The sequence below is a fragment of the Littorina saxatilis genome, linkage group LG8 (assembly GCF_037325665.1).
Source record: "Littorina saxatilis isolate snail1 linkage group LG8, US_GU_Lsax_2.0, whole genome shotgun sequence".
Classification (NCBI taxonomy): domain Eukaryota; kingdom Metazoa; phylum Mollusca; class Gastropoda; order Littorinimorpha; family Littorinidae; genus Littorina; species Littorina saxatilis.
The window spans coordinates 28,002,836-28,013,843 of NC_090252.1; the positions used below are offsets into that span (position 1 = coordinate 28,002,836).

The window sequence follows — 11,008 nt, forward strand, 5'->3', positions numbered from 1 at the left end:
ATAAGTATTGCATTCAGCCACTGTTTTTTTCTCCTCAGTTGATATTCTGATTTTTGTCAGTTTTTGTGTCATTTGTTTTTGTTGTGCTTGTTTGATTTAGGTTTGGTGTTGTTTGTCGTTGTTGTTTGTTTAACACACACTCAAACACACACACACACACACTAACCAGACACACACACCACCACCACCACCACCACCACCACCACCACCACCACCACCACCACCACCACAAGAATAGGTTTACACTCACTTTTTCCTCCACGTTTTAATTTTGGCAATATCATTAACCCAGGATTGCAAAGCAGGGATCATTTGTCAATTTCATAACAACGTACATACAATTTCAGCTGGTTACTGCAATAAAATGTGCATCATCACAGGTTTCTGCTGGAATGACAGTGTCTTATGTGTCAACACAAAATACACACACACAAAATGGGTGTGGTGCTGCATGCCCCATAATAGATCCTAACTTCACCCTCTAAAGCTCCCTGCAGATGCATGTTTTGTGCACAAAAATAGCCTTTTAAAATATGCAGTATACAAAATAAAAATGCAGACGACATTTCTACATTTGATGGGGGAGTTGTCCTGTATTAGAATTATTTATCAAATAATTAAAGTTAACCAAAGTATATGTAATAAAACCAAGGAGTCCTCTGTTAAGTAGCTCAACACAATGATCGCAGCCCAGGGTGCTAACACAGTTAGGGTATGTTGTTCAAGACTTGGAAGGTCAAGGTTTTAAAGTATGCTTCAGTAACGGAATCTTATAACAAAGCTAAAACATTTACCACTGAAGCAAAACCATCTCTGAACAATTCAAAATTGTCACACGTACTAGTTTTACATTTTAAGGATCTTGCCAAGTGCATATCTTTTTATTGTGAAAAATTTGTATTGCAAACAAAAGAAAACACAATGTCTTGTGATCTGTAAATGTTCTTGATACTTAATACATTACAGGGAACCTTATAAATTGTTCAAGTGAAGTACTGTACAGCCTATTTAGCTTGTTCATTTTCTCCCTTTAACCTTCGCCGGCACTCGTGGGTCCGTGCGGACCCAGAAGGGTGTTTGATTGCAAATATCTTTTAAACGAGTTGGAATTTTTTAATGAGCTTTTAGAAATGCCTCAGACACCTAACAAGCTATCATCTCCTAAAAGCTCATTAAATTTCAGTGATAATTAATTAATTAATTAATGGTCAAATTTAGACTACACACGGAAGCATTCGTGGGGACGTGCGGACCCATACTTCTCAAAGAAGGAAAAGCGTGTATACCCTTCCGAGGCACTCGTGGGTCCGTGCGGACCCAGAAGGGTGTTTGATTGCAAATATCTCTTAAACGAGTTGGAATTTTTTAATGAGCTTTTAGAAATGCCTCAGACACCTACAAAGCTTTCATCTCCTAAAAGCTCATTAAATTTCAGTGATAAATAATTAATTAATTAATTAATGGTCAAATTTAGACTACACACGGAAGCATTCGTGGGGACGTGCGGACCCATACTTCTCAAAGAAGGAAAAGCGTGTATACCCTTCCGAGGCACTCGTGGGTCCATGCGGACCCATACTTCTCAAAGAAGGACAATTGTGCAAACCCTTCCGTGGCACTCGTGGGGCCATGCAGACCCATAATATTTTACCAAATACCGTGTGTAGTCTAAATTTGACCATTAATTAATTAATTAATTATCACTGAAATTTAATGAGCTTTTAGGAGATGATAGCTTTTTAGGTGTCTGAGGCATTTCTAACAGCTCATTAAAAAATTCCAACTCGTTTAAGAGATATTTGCATCAAACACCCTTCTGTGTCCGCACGGACCCACGAGTGCCACGGAAGGATATGCATATTTTTCTTTCTTTGAGAAGCATGGGTCTGCACGGCCCCACGAGTGCCACGGAAGGATATGCACATTTTTCCTTCTTTGAGAAGCATGGGTCTGCTTGGCCCCACGAATGCGTTCGTGTGTAGTCGATAACGAGTGCCGGCGAAGGTTAAGGTAATTTTGTCTCAACAATCATGTTATCTGCTACAAGTCTATAAACTGCTGTAAACCTTTCTGCCCTTGAAGTAGATTCATGCCCTTCTGTGTGGGCACCTTCTTCTTCTTCCTCTTCAGTGTTTGCATTTGGATGTGTGCTCTCTGGCCAAGTCTTGTTGCACAGGGGTGGCAAGGAAAGGCAACCCTCTCAGAACGTGTTGCAGAGTCTGTTCTTCCTACCCTAGCCACAGTCCGCTGTAGGTGCAAAACCTATCCTTTTGAGGTGTACCTTCAGACAGCAGTGTCCTGTGCGAAGGCGGAAGATGGCTCTCTGTTCTGTGTGAGTAAAATGGGGATATGGTCTTGAATGAGCTGGTATCTGTCTGTCTTTTTGTTGTTGATATAGACATCAAAGAAGCTCCAGCACCAGCCAAGTGTTGACTGTTTTCTTTATGCGTAACCTAGTCCTGGCAGCAGCTGTTGTCCATCTGTAAACAAGCAAGATCATTATTATAATATATTGATGGTGTATATGTTTTACCAGAAAGACGAGTAAAATACCACTTAATTTTTGAGTCACTTGAGAAAATGTGACTCTATGTAATCGGTCAGTGTTAGTCTGTCCGGCCGGCCGTCCGTCCGTAGACACCACCTTAACGTTGGACTTTTCTCGGAAACTATCAAAGCGATCGGGCTCATATTTTGTTTAGTCGTGACCTCCAATGACCTCTACACTTTAACGATGGTTTCGTTGACCTTTGACCTTTTTCAAGGTCACAGGTCAGCGTCAAAGGAAAAATTAGACATTTTATATCTTTGACAAAGTTCATCGGATGTGATTGAAACTTTGTAGGATTATTCTTTACATCAAAGTATTTACATCTGTAGCCTTTTACGAACGTTATCAGAAAAACAAGGGAGATAACTAGCCTTTTCTGTTCGGCAACACACAACTTAACGTTGGGCTTTTCTCGGAAACTATAAAAGTGACCGGGCTCAAATTTTATGTGAACGTGACTCATTGTGTTGTGAATAGCAATTTCTTCCTGTCCATCTGATGCCTCATATAATATTCAGAACTGCGAAAGTGACTCGATCGAGCGTTTGCTCTTCTTGTTGTTTTAGTAATGAGGCATACATGCAGTTGAACGATCATATCTTGTGATATCTGCCCTCTGAAAAAAACCTACTATTCAAAATGTACTTTTACATCTTGTTTTTTTAACTTAGGCTTTTGAAGATCCACATTTACCACCCAAAAGGAGCCTGGCGATACTGGCATGCTTTAATTAAGATGACGTGTTACTCAGAAATAGTGCTTTTAGTTATGCGCTATAGAAATCTCCTTAATAAATAAATAAATACTGGTGGTGGTTCACTGCAAAGCATAACCTGATATGATTTCTTCATAGCACCTGACTGGAAATGAAGTTTCATACAATAAAAACTATACTGCGCCAGATTTACAGCAGTTCTGTTGAATTCACACAGTCAGAAAATTTCAAGGCTGTCCTCAACATTCTATGCTCACACACACACACACGACTTGACTTCACTTAGGAAGGTTATGTGATGCTTAAATAATCTGTCTTGCCACTATTTCATCACAAGTAACCACTGTGTTTATTGCTGGTATGTGCCGGAGTGGAGGGATAGTCTTACCCCATGTAAAAAAATAAAAAAAAAAAAAGCCTGGCAGGTGATCTGAGATGCCTTTAATAACACAAAGCTGCCTCTGTAAACAATTCTGCTTTTACACATGCTATCCCTTAACTTGGATTCATACCAAAATCAAGCCTAGCTTCATAGGAAACAGAATGTTACTTCAGCATTTAGAATTATGATCTTATTCCATGTACACGCCTTGGCAAATCTGACTCGATCACTACAGCAAGAAGTCAGTGTGTTGATTGTTCATATGTGACCAAGTTGAGGGATGAGCTTATCCTATGTTAAAGCCTGGCCTGAACTGAGACGGTGAAGAGAAGTAGTGTGCCTTTAATGACACAATGCTTTCTTTGTAAGCAATAGATTCAACATCTCAGATCTGGTCAGGCCTATACAAATGCCATCCCTCAACTTGGTTCATACAAAAATCATGTGCCTGGCTAGAGAGTGGGGATTTGTTGTTCTCTTTTTCGAAATCCAAAATAAGCAAAATCAGGTCTTAAAAAGGAGCAAGTCTTAAAATGGGAGTGAATTTACAGATGTTATGAACAAGAAGTCTGCGTAAACAGGGTCATTAATAGGAAGGAGTCTTAGATTGGGGTGTCTTAAAAGGGGCAGGGGTGGGGTGGTGTGTGTGTGTGTGTGTGTGTGGGGGGGGGGGGAGTCCACAGTAATGACCATAAAATAATCAAAATAATACTATTAGTCATCTTATTCTCTACCAAATTTCTAGAGGTCAAGACAATGATACAGATTTTTTACTTGTGTCACTGTTAGTGTCATTCTATGAATAACAGACCAATAGAAAGAGAGAGAAAGAGAGCTCTGTGGTTTTTTTTTACCTGGGTTCATGCTCAGTTGCTTGAAAATTGACTTGTCAGAGGTTCTTCTTCAGCCTTACACCCACATGCAAGAGAACTTGTACCAGATAATGAAATAAGTGAACTTTGAAGTGCATTCATAATTAAAGCCCAATCATGTGGTTCAACCTACCTAGTCTTGAAAAGCCTGTCCGAGGAAACAGAACAAGCACCCTTCCGCAGACCTTCCTAACTGGAGAGTCTTGGTTGTAACCGCACACTTTCTAAAGTAGTCCATAAGCAGTTCCATGTGCCTATGTTTTCACTGGAACCAGCTCCTTTGTGTACCTGTGATCTGGATGAGCTGCAACACATAAAACTTTCATATGAACACTATGTCATAAGTACACCAGTTAGCATACATCAAACACCGAGGAGCATCACAAGATATGTTCTAAGGAGGTAACAACTATTGTCACAAAGTGTTTATGATACAGCCACAGGCACATGGCACTGAGTGGTCAATTGGTGAGGGGGGTGGGGGGGGGGGGGGGGGGGAGGGGCAGAAGTTCTGCTCAGTCTTGTCTACTGATACAACACTTTGTGGTGGTGTAAGGCAGGGAATCACACCCCAACCACTGGCCCCGCCCACCTGGTGTCGAGTGCCTGAGGATACATCAGTCCCAGTCATGGCTGGCCCCCGGTTTGACCAGACAACTGCCATGTATGGGTACATTTACTTTACAGTACAGATTAGTTTTCAATAGCAATGACATCATGGACGCACACCTGCCCAACACTGACACTGACAGCAAAATCAGCGAACAAACGTGATAAAGAGTAACTAATCGTCACAAACATCAAAATGCTTTGCATTAATTTTCTTGAAGAGGTCATTCTTAACCAGATAATCATTTATAGGCAATTGAAGATTATTATTCCACCTACAGGCTATCACTCCTATGGCTGTTACTTGTAACACATTTCATTTCTTAAAATATGTTTTGTAAAGTACATAGATTTCACTAAAAGGCACATTCCTTCTCATGAAAACAATTTGGCTCACCGTCTCAGATCTGGTAGGGCTTTAAAATGGGATAAGACATGATCTCCAGGGGTCGACACTAACTTATTTGGCCTGGGGCCACACTGGCCCCAGAGATGGAAATTGCTGGGGCGGAAAAAAAAAATCTGGGGCCCACTCTCAGTATTCACGTGCGGCAATGCATTGTCTGTTTTTCTTCATCGTACTGAAGCCAGGGAAATTCTTTCAACCATTTGACATTGAAATTACGACAGCGCTTCGCGCTTTTGGCTGCATCGGTCTCCTTTTTTCGTTTCTCTCCACCCTGTTCTTCATCTTCATTTGACCATGTCTTTTTACACCAGGGATGTGTCGCCACATTTTGCGTTTGGCATTTGAAGGCGATACTTATCTCTCACGCTAAAGAGCGCAATCTGGGAGTTATTTCCCTTACGACATTGTCCTTCGACGATTTGAATGTGTTTTTTTCTTGACTGCGGCATTGATCGTAACGCAAATTTCAGTGACGACTTTGACTGGCGATTTTTAGTGATTGGCTCTGCTGGCATTAGAATTTTCGGTTTGTCATTGTTGGAATTTATCCTGGGGCGGAGTGGGCCCCAAGCTTCGGCAATGTTTGGGGCGGAACACAAAACTCTGGGGCGTTCCGCCCCCCGCCCCCCGCTAGTGTCGAACCCTGATCTCTTAACTTGTTCACATACCCCAAAAAGTGCGATTGTGTTATGAATAAATGCTGTAAAAGCTACCTGTACTAGTTCATTAAAAAACAAATCACAAAATGTCACTTCACCACAGCATGCAAACAGTGTGTTTATTTCTGGTATGTGTCTAAAGGCGGAGACAGACGCACAACACAAAACCCTGTTTTCGACAAAAACACCATCTCAAAACGTCGGGGAAACACATGTTTTTAAAGAGGGGATGTCACTTGCGAAACACACAGATGAAGCGCGGTGCGTGTTTTCACAGAAATATCGGTCAGTGTCAGCTTAACCCGTCCAGCTATCGCCCTGTGTTTGAGTTTGTAAACAACACGGCTGGCAGTGCCCACTGATACGGTCAGTGCCCACTGATACGGTCAGTGTCCACTGATACGGTCAGTGTCCACTGATACGGTCAGTGTCAGCTTGACCCGTTCAGCTACCGCGCTGTGTTTGGGTTTGTAAACAACACGGCTGGCAGCGCCCACTGATATTATTGCCTCTCTTCAATCGTGACAGGATCCATAGACTCTAGTTAGGATTCATGGGTCCGATACTACCCTGAATCGGTACCACATCTGAGTCTGCCATTTTTTTCTATCTCCGTGGTGCCGGAAACCGAGTCACTTGAGTTGATCTTCCGCGTTCATTGGCTGACTACCAAAACGTGTTTTTAGATTTTAGAGCATGCTCTAAAACCCAAAACACGATGCAAAAACACGAAACAGTGTTTTCTGAAACGCGTTTTGGGGGATGTCACATGGGAAACACGCTGTTTTGTGTTTGTTTTGAAAGGAAACACTGTTTTGTGTTGTGAGTCTGACATGGCCTTAACACAGACACACACACACACCATACACACATACACCAAAGCAACACAAAAGCCGAAAACATGCCTACCATCTAAATGAGGATATCCAGTTCCAACTGTCTTCTGCCAATATAACACTGCCAGAGACACCATGGTGTAGAAAGTCAGTTTAAAGAGAGACTACCTGGAAGAAAAATATATATAATAATAATAAAACACCCAGTGCAATAGACATACTTTCTCGTTAAAGGCTTACTTTACTATGTAAAAACACAATCACAGTCTCAGATCTTGTCAGGCTTTTACTTGGGATAAGATCATCCCTCTACTTGGACGCATACCAACATAGATCAGCTTGAATGTTTGTGAAAATATCCCATATTTTGAGTTAACTCACCACAGCAAGCAGTCACTGAATATATATTTTATTTTTTGGTATGTGGCCAAGATGGGAGACAGTGACCCACACTATAGTGACAAAGCAAGTGGGCCTTTAAATTGTAAACTGTTATATAATATGTGCATTTTGACTTCTTCATAAATTATAACCCTGATGCAGGCAGTCATCAGTAGTGGTTTAGTACCTAGAATGAGAAAAGAATGAACTTGCAAGAAAGAAACTGAGTCAAAATCAAAATACCCTTTAAATTACATTAGATTCCACGGGGCAGACAGGGTTTGAAGTTAGAAAGCTCTGAAAATAACTCTGCTATTTGAAATTGACTAATAGTATTAACTTATAACGTCATACATGATACATGATACAAACAAATGAACTAAGGCTTTTGAAGATCCATATCCAATCCTGCTACACAAAGGCACAAGCAGAGGTTGAAATTGCCAGGGTCATTTTCCATCCCCATGTAGCCTGGATTTAATTACTGGCATGTTTTTTTGTAAAGAGGTGTGTCACTCAGAATGACTGGAGATGGTTCATTCAATGCAGAGCATAAAATACCATTGATTTCTTCATGCCATCTGATTTGCCGGTGAATTCACAGGGCGAGAACAATTCAAGACTGGCCTCAACATTTTATGCTGACTGTAAATTGTAATTATATAATATATCCACCCTAGCTAACTGGTACACTAATCACTTGCTCTGGCGGACTTCTTTTTCCAACATCATAAATCTGTTATTTGTACTTTAGCCTTTTGTGGTAAAATATTCTCATTACCAGTTGCACTCACAATCTATTGCTAGTGTATTTTGGAAATGATCAAAAGCCTTACTTGTGTTCTATGACAGCACCATGTCACTGTTGCGGGAAGAATGAGGCAGGGCTTGGTAATAACTGAGACCTGCAAGTAAACAAAACATATTTAGAATCTCATCATGTGTTATTTTGTTATAATTATCTATGTCATGAGGTCTTACATTGCAATAACAAACACACGCATAACTTAACTTAGCAAGGTGTTCTATGTGCTAAGAATAAGAGTAATTGTTTAATGAATTAACGCTGAAGAAGCTACTAGTTGCTTAAACAAATTCATAGCAAAATGTCACTTGATCACCACATCAAGCACACTGTATGTTCATTTCTGGTATGTATGCAAGTGGAGGGATGATCTTGTTCCATGTAAAATCCTAGCTCAGCTGATCTCTCTCAACTTGGATTCATACCACACATTAGGAGCCTGGCTGTTTCTGTTCAGTGGGCATTTCTCCATTTGTTTTATTTGAATGCATTTCTTAAAAAGAACACTTCCTCTGCACAGCAAGCAGTCAGGATGTTATATGAAGTCTTATATCGCGCGCGTATCTCCAGACTCGGACTCAAGGCGCAGGAATTTATTTATGCCGTGTGAGATGGAATTTTTTTACACAATACATCACGCATTCACATCGACCAGCAGATCGCAGCCATTTCGGCGCATATCCTACTTTTCACGGCCTATTATTCCAAGTCACACGGGTATTTTGGGTGGACATTTTTATCTTTGCCTATACAATTTTGCCAGGAAAGACCCTTTTGTCAATCGTGGGATCTTTAACGTGCACACCCCAATGTAGTGTACACGAAGGGACCTCGGTTTTTCTTCTCATCCGAAAGACTAGCACTTGAACCCACCACCTAGGTATTACTAGGAAAGGGGGGAGCAAATTGCTAACGCCCTGACCCAGGGTCGAAATCGCAACCTCTCGCAAGTGCGTTACCACCCGACCACCCAGTCCTTTTTGTTCCAAATCAAACGTTGTTTTGCTCCAACCAAGACTGCAGATCTTGGCAAACATGTGGCATAAAAACTAGATTTGATGACCTTACCCGTACTCACCCTGAAAAGTGCCGATCTAGATTTTGCTATTTTAACAGAGGGGACAGAGGTTGTACCTAGCTCTCCTCATGCAGACACCGCATAACAAATATGTGTAACAAATCCAGTTGCAACACTGTAGTTTCATGGCTTAATTTCATTGACTGATTGAGTCAGCAGTAGTGAACTACTACATGTCAGTATGATCATACCATTACCTGTATTAGGCCTAAAAAAAAAATAGGTGTGGTTACGGTAACCCGACCTACCCTATTTTTTGGGGCCGACCCTATAACTTTTTATTACATTTGTCAAAAAAATACACACAAAAAACAAGTAAACGAGTGCAGACAACACAATGAAAGCGAAAGCGCCCGAGTCGCACACTTATTTCTCTGTCAAGTAGGTTTAATTTGTACACATTAGAAAAAAAAGTTTTAAAAAAAAAAGTGATTGCCTACCTTCCTACCCTATTTTTTTGGGCTATGTTACCGTAACCACACCTATTATTTTTTTGGCCTTAGTGAGTATTACAATTGGAGCAATCTGCAGAATTGTTACCAATACATCATCATAACAGGAATTCCTCAGTGCATGAGACATTGGTGTGTAGACATATAATACATAAATATGTAGATCTTTAAAACATTCAATGAGTCATGGGACTAAAAACTGCCAAAGCCTTATGTGGCAACATCACAAACAAACAAAATTAACCAACCACAAATTATGTCAACCTCATGGCCCTTGTACTTGTAGTTCAAGTTGTACTGTTGTACTAGCCAACAGACATAAAAAGGAACTTAGCTCAGTAGGTGTTGATTGCTCTGCGTCATTATCAATATCATGATGCAGTGAGAGTCGAAATGCAGTTCAAACACAGACAGAACAAAATGGAATCTTTGAGTTTGAAATTGAATGAAAAAAAAAAAAGTAATTTGTATGGTCATGGTGTAGAAGTTTTGAACTTTAGCGTTGTAAATTCATTGCTCCGAAATCTAACCCTCCGATTTATGTCCTAAGTCATTTACATACCTTTGGAGTTTTACGGAATGGGTATAACGTCCTTTCATCTAATGATCTACTGTGGGATTTTGCCCATGCAGTCGCCGTCACTGTCTCCTTGACCTACTTGGAGTCCTTGCTGGGTTGAATCGGCTGAGGAGCGAACCCATGACGACTCGCAACGCGAGGAACCAGAAGAGGAATCTAGGTTTATTCTGCGTGTTTTGGGCCTGCCGACCCTACTTGTAGTCCGATACAACCGGCACGTAGCTTCTTTTCGCAGGGCGAAACCGCCCCACTCGTGACAGTTCATCCGATGTCCGCCATGTTTCAAGTTACAAAAAAGTAGAAACGATCTAACGAATAACTTTCATTTCAAGCACAGTCAAAAAAAAAAAAAAAAAAAAAGTACAAAAGAAGGGGTGGAGAAAATGGCATTATCTAGACAGACTCAACTCGGATAAACTAAGAGGGACTTAATAACTACTGAAGATTGAGAGCACAGCGGACGTCCTGTAAATTCCCGATCCATTTTTTACCCTTCCCATTTCGGTATACTGTTCTCTGCTTGTGACGCTACGCAACAGGATAAGAGATATCCTGAGGGTATAAGTGATACTCCCACATACGTTGCACAAGCATAATTTGACGTTACCTTATATACGGTCCAACCGGTGTGCAATGGGTGGAGAGGGAGAGAGAGAAGGAGAGAGAGAGAGAGAGAGAG

General features: G+C 40.9%; 1 long non-coding RNA gene across 1 annotated transcript; it reads right to left on the reverse strand.

Moving 5' to 3' along the window:
• Positions 1 to 246: 246 nt before the first annotated feature.
• LOC138973200 (uncharacterized) lies at positions 247 to 10,875 on the reverse strand. The gene is made up of 5 exons (XR_011457918.1): positions 10,312 to 10,875; positions 8,251 to 8,319; positions 7,107 to 7,201; positions 4,654 to 4,824; positions 247 to 2,480 (listed from the first exon to the last, which is right to left on the reverse strand). It is a non-coding gene; the product is annotated as an uncharacterized lncRNA (long non-coding RNA).
• Positions 10,876 to 11,008: the final 133 nt, after the last annotated feature.